Source organism: Protobothrops mucrosquamatus, unplaced genomic scaffold, assembly GCF_001527695.2.
Source record: "Protobothrops mucrosquamatus isolate PMUCROS unplaced genomic scaffold, P.Mucros_1.0 scaffold2640, whole genome shotgun sequence".
Taxonomy (NCBI): Eukaryota; Metazoa; Chordata; class Lepidosauria; order Squamata; family Viperidae; genus Protobothrops; species Protobothrops mucrosquamatus.
The window spans coordinates 197,202-204,200 of NW_015388693.1; positions in this window are offsets into that span (position 1 = coordinate 197,202).

Sequence of the window (6,999 nt, forward strand, 5' to 3'; positions counted from 1 at the left end):
GGCAGGATGCCCTTCCTGATTCCTACATAGAGTTCACAGCAGATATTTTCTCTTTGCACCCTGAGAGAGAAACATCTGTCACAAACCTTCAGAATAGTCTTCAGAATAACAGGAGGTCCCTTCTAACCCCCTTCTCAAACAAGAGATCCTATGTCTTCACCACTAGCCTACCATGCCATTCACAAAATACTATTACTATTGTATGATTGAAAAAGATCAAGGAAGAAAATTAATTATAATAGTTATTGCTTCTGCTAACCTAAGATATATTCTTTGACAAATTCAAAAACATGTGTACATATATAGTTTAAATATAGTTTAATAAGTATGTTTTACTTTACTTGCCAAAATGGAAACAGAGGTTTTTATAGCAAAGTTATTATAGCAAAATGGTGGAGTATAAGATTATAAAAAGAAACAGTCCAAAAGTGTGGCCATTGGTGAGAATGAAAAATATTAAATGACTTATTTTATTTTAGATATTTTATTTATTTGTATCTTACCTTTACAAATAACTCAAGGCAGCAAACATATCCAACGCTCCTTCCTCCTCCTATTTTCTCCACAACAACAATCTTGTAAGGTGAATTAGAGTGAGAGAGTACCTAAGTCACCCAGCCAACTTTCATATCTAAGGCAGGATTAGAATTCATGGTCTTCTGCTTTATAGCCTGGTGATTTAACCAGTAGACCAAACTGGCTCTCACTATTTTGAATACATTATTTGAAAAACCATATTAATTTTAGTGATTTGCAAGAAATATGCTTTACCTTGAATTTTGTAAGGTAGAGTTCTTTTAAAAAAGGAATATTAAAGTAAATTTTGCTAATTAAATATGATTCTATATTTCACTTCTGTTTGCTGCTCTCCAATAATTTTTTCAGGATTGCAACCTCAGTTTATTTATATGTAAATGGATCATGAAATGTATCAGTTATACACCAGTACAGTATCAGAACTAAGAGCAATAATGATTTGATTTGATATAATAACTGGTACCTGGTTTTTATATAATTCTTGAAAATCAGTTATCTGAATCACCTTTTCAAATGAGAAAAACAGTCCACTGGTCCAATCCAAAACTCTAGAGGAAGTATATAAATACAGACATTTGTAAGCAGAGACCTAATCATGATCCAGAAGCAACTGATACAATTATAGCAGTGATGGTGAACCTTTTAAAGACCGAGTGCCCAAACTGCAACCCAAAACCCACTTATGTATCACCGGGTGCCGGGTGGGTGTGACCCACTTGGCAGGCGCAGCTACAGTGGGCATGGCCACTGGATGGGTGAGACTGCAGTAGTCATGGCAGACTACATGGCCGGGGTGGGCGTGGCCACCTCGATGTTGCTTATGGGGAGGGACACCTGTGGGAGCAGGGCAGGGCAGGGTTGGGGGAGATCCAGGGGGTCTCTGGCGGGTGGGATGGTGGGCTCCCCAATGGCGGCTTCAGGCTGGCTGGTTTAGGCTAGTGATGGTGAACTTTTAGAGACCACATGTGCTGGGGTGATGGTGCATGCCATAGGTTCGCCACCACTGGCTTATAGGAAATATACCGTATTTTTCCGTGTATAAGACGCTATTTTTTCCTGCAAACACCCTGTTCAAAAATCAGGTGTGTCTTATACAAGTGCAGCGTCTTATACACGGAAAAATAATGGTAACCTCCTCAGTCCAGGGCATGCCTGTGTGGGTTGCCATGCTGCCTGGTGCAAGTGTCAAGCCCCTGTGGGCTTGCCACTAACGGGAGGGGGGAGGGGGCAAGATTGTCGGCCAGCCGAATTTGTTGTGCTTGTGTGGCCAAGCCACCTTTGATATAGCCGAGAACCTTGTCACCGGTGGAACGCAACTACGCCCAAATAGAGAAAGAGGCACTGGCCATCGTGGCCAGCATCAAAAAATTTCATGATTTCCTTTATAGTTGCTCATTTACAGTCTTCATCAACCATAAGCCACTACTTGGCCTGTTCACGACAGACAAACAAACGAACTCCTCAGATCCTATCTCCACAGATGCTGAGATGATCCATCTTTCTTGCCGCTTATAATTACAGTCTAATTCTGTCTTCAAAATAGTGGCCTTTGTCTTTTAAATGCAGATGGACTGCTGAATCTTGTTCTGATGGGTTTATTCTCCTTTGTTGTACTATGCGTTTATGAAGTGGTTGTTTTGCACATGTGCACATTTGCACATGGCTCACTGCATTGCATTCAAGATCCTTTTCTTGCCACAGAAACTTTCTCTGTATCTATTTGTTTGAAATATCTAAGAATTGTCATCAGAATCCCCCTTGTGTTATATTATTAAAAAAATCAATTATATCACTAAATTAATATATACCGTGTTTTCCCAAAAATAAGATTCAGTGGTGCATTGTTCTCGTGCTGCCGCTTGAAGCAGGACACCGTGTGGCTCATCACACCAATCACGCCAGTGCCACTGCTCATGACAAGAGACTGCATGGCTTATCACGCTGATCGCACTGGTGCCACTACTCGCAGCAGGAGGTCATGTGGCTCATCATGCCAATCATGCCATTGCCACCCTTCACAGCAAGAGGCCACATGGCGCATTGCACCATGGTGCATGTGAGTGGTGGCACCAGCGCGATCAGTGCAATGAGCCACATGGCCTTCTGCCATGAGCGATGTCACTGGTGCGATTGGTGTGGCGAGCCATGTGGCTACCTGCTACAAGCAACAGCATCAGCACAATTGACACGATGAGCCACGCAGTCTCCTGTGGCGGCCTCTGCAATGTGCTATGTGGTGTGTGGCTGCAGGCAGCCACAGAATAACTCAGGCAGCAGTGCGACAGGTGTTGAAGCATGGGAGGCCTGGCTGCAGTGGTCCTAAGGTAAGTGGGTGCGGGGTGCATGGGACAGCTCCACCCCACCCTAACTTAATTTTTATGCATACACCTCACTCCAAAACTAGGGCTTATTTTGGGGGGTAGGGCTTATATTAGGCACGCATATAAAAATCAAGCTAGGACTTATTTTCAGGATAGGTCTTATTTTTGGGGAAACATGGTAAAAGAAAATTAAATGGTAAAGAGGAAAGGGAACATAGATAAAACTGATGTGATCCTCAGAGAGAGGTATAAGAACAAAAAGCACAATATGAGTTGTCGGATGGTGATGGGGAAACAGTGAAGGTTTGCAAGGATAGAAAGATATGAGAGAGATATAGTGAAGATTTATATGGTCCCTTCGCTAAGATCATGTGTAATATCTTTTGTACCAGTTTGGAGTTTAGTATGCATTCTAGTACCATGAAAGATAATAGAATCTATTATTTAAAATTATGTTCCTGTAATTTTTCTTTGAAAGTAAGCTTTAATTATTTGTTAGATTTATATTCCATCTTTTAAATCATAAACTCAAGGTGGCTTATATAGAGAATTTCCTTTGTTTAATCTCCAGAAAAATAATCCTGTAAAATGAATTTGACACAGAGTGAATGATCTAAACCAGAAGTCCCCAACCTTTTGAGCACCAGGGACCCATTCCGTGGAGAGAGGTTTTTCCATGGACTGGAGGGTGCATGGTTTTGTGTGCTGCCTGCTTTGCTTGTTTGTATGGACTGGTTGCTGGCATGCTGCGGACCGGTACTGGTCCATAGACCAGGGGTTGGGAACCCCTGATCTAAACTCTCCCAGCAACTTTCCATAGCTGAACATCAACCTGAACCAGGGTCTCTCCAGTTCTAGTCTATGTTCTTAATCACTACTCTGCTTGAGCAGGGGGCTGGACTAGAAGACCTCCAAGATCCCTTCCAGCTCTATTCTATTCTATTCTATTCTATTCTATTCTATTCTATTCTATTCTATTCTATTCTAATAGGGATGAACTCATTAGTAGTATACGTGAAAAATAATTTGACCAAATCCTTCACCATGAATTTGTCTGTTAAATAATTAGAAGCACGGAAAATTTTCATAATGGAAAAAACAGGAATTGGATTGATATTTATATTGAGACCACTGCTGTTTAAGTTGTTTATAAATTTTCTACCATAGAAGTCAGCAATTCACATTTATAATTATATGCTCAGCAAGCATGTATGCACTTGCCATATTCCCCAGTGCTGTTTTTATTTTATTTTGTGTCACCATAGGGTGACCATCCATCATTTTTCTTTAGTGTCCCATCTGTTATCAATGTGTTTTGGTTCACTTATGGGTGTAACAAGATATTCCTGGGTGATTAGATGATATTGCAGTCATGAATGTGCTTGTTTTACTTTTGGAAGACTTTGGTGTTGGTGCTAAGTAAAATTCTTTTCCTGTCAAAACCCTATGCTTCTTAAGATTAACAGAACAGATTTAACTCTGGACACTGTTGGATAACTATCAATAGGCTGAAAGTTCTGATCAGCTTAAAGTGTCACTTATAGCAATGCCTGGGGTGTCAAACTCGCAAAGTCACGTGATGTGTCATGATGTATCGTGACTTTTTTGCCATTGCTGGCAATGGGGCGGGCAGAGTTTCGCTATGATGCATCCGGCCTATGAGCCGGCAGTTTGACACCCCTATTTTAAAGGATTACTCCTAGGAACCATGGAAAAAGAATTACTCTTAAAGCATATATGTAGGAGAGATAAACATATTGAGCAGGGGAGAATTAATAATTCCTTTTTCCAATCATAGTTGTGTGGAATATCTTTTTATGCTGTATATAATAAACATTGGAACAAAAAGAATTAATTTTACCCTACTCTGGTCCAAGCTAATAGTATTATACATACATATGTATATAATATAGGAGTAAGCAGCATTATGCAGAGCACCAGAATAACAGGAAGAAATAGTAAATGAAATTAAGGCATGAGATAACAAAAGAATTGTAACTACAGTAAACCTAGCTAATATTAACATCATTCCTATACCATTTCTTGCAAACCATCCTTACTTCTTTTATGAATTGCAGTGTTGTACAACCTTCTTTAGTAGAAGAATTCTGTGAGAATATAATGCCTTAAAAGTGCTAGTTTTTATGTTTTAAAAGATACCATCAGGTGTGAACAACCAGGTCCACACATGAAGGATTCAATTGCATTCAAGGGGAGATTGAACTACACCTCTTATGACTACATAGAGACTCTAAATTAATTCCCTACTTGACTCCTCCCCCTGACTCTGCCAGAATTTTCTGACAGCTATACTTAAAACTGCTGAAAGAACTCATCAACAGATGTGGAATAGAGTTTTTTTTCTGTGCAGATAGTTCTCACTTACCAAATTCCTTACTTAATGACAAAGTTCAAAATTAACATCAGTTGAAAAAAAGGTTTTGTGATCAATCTTCTTATTTACAGTCATATCATTATCCTAAAGTGAAGTAAACACCATTCAGGTCCTTAGCAACTGGGGTGCATTTGCCATGCTTCCAACAATCAGAATTAGTGGAGAATGCAAAAGTGAAATGTCAAGTAATGGCCATGTGATGTCTTGCTTAATAACCACTGTGATTTGCTCAAAGTGAAAGTGATATAAGTTCAGTATTGTGGTTATTTTTTGCTTAGTGACCACAGTGCTTAGCAATAGAATAGCTAGTCCCAGTTTTGCTTGGTCAGCAAGAACTACTTTTTCAATTTTTTCTGTCCTAATAGCTTCAAACAACTGCTCTGAATGCTTGTCTGTGGGAATAATGGTTGAGTGAAAGAAGAGAAACTGAAGAACATCCATTTTAATTACTGCTTTCTAAAATGGCAAAATCCTGTCATTCATCAGTAATTTACATAGCAATTCTTGCATGTCACATGGGCAGATGGTAATAGTCACACGTATTTTGTGACCTTGTTATGAATTAAGATGGTCTATAAATAAGTTTTTGCTTGCCATTTATTGAATTCATCTTTCAGTTTCTAGTGCTTTTACATAAGTATATGAACAGGGTTTTTTAATTTGTTAGCATTTGTTTACATAATACCTGTAGCAATGACTGGCAACGATTGAAATATATGAAAAATGTTTAGCATATAAATACCAATAAAACAATTTTAGATGAATGTTTCCTTCCTGGCATGTTAAGGCAACATGTTATTGGATATTGTATCTCATTGGAGTAAAATTGTAGGAGCTTGAGTTAATTGCATCCAGAATCAGATGAATTTGTTAATTTTATATTAATTGTAATGGGCTTTAAATAATCTCTATTCACCGTCCAGAAATTTGCCACCGTCCAGAAATTTGCCTAAAACTGTATGTTTGAAACATATCTCTGTTTATATCTTGCATCAATAGGTGGCCAGAGAATTGAGATTAATTATAGAACTTTAATAACTACACATATGTGACTAGCATGACATTATTATTACATGGAAAGTTGAAAGTTACTGAATTATCAGAAGCACATAATTGATATTTATACATATATTTTCTTAATTTGTTATAAATTGCTAAGGATAATGATTGGGGGTTTCTATTATACTTGTACATTGAAATTAGAATAGTATTATATTTATAAAATTATATTACTAGGAATATAAAATAATTCACAATAATGAAAAAAGAGCAAGTTTCAATATGAATAGAAAACAGATATGGACAATATGATCTGATATATTTTTTTTGCTGTATGTATCCATGAAGGAGAAAAAGAACCAGAAAAAAAGCTCAGTAAATGTCCTAGATTTTTTGGGGAAAGGTGAGGGAATGAAGCTGCATTATATCACACCTTGTCAGCTTCACAAAATTCTGAGAGTTTGTCTCCTGAGAAACAACACAAGTCTTTCTCTACAGCTTCCTGACAATTGTATTACATCCCTCACTAAGCCTTTGAGGAAGTTCAGCTGACAAAAAACACAAGGAAATCCTTGTGGCTTTGTCTGCTGAGAAGAGCATTATAAGTTAAAAAAGGGAACAAAAAGAAAAATTTAACCATCTTATCAGGCATACCCTCCTCTCCCCTTCTCAAGACAAAAACAAGAATTTATTTATTTGATTTATACAGCCAGCCATCTTAGGTCATTTTCAGTCCTTTCTCTGTCA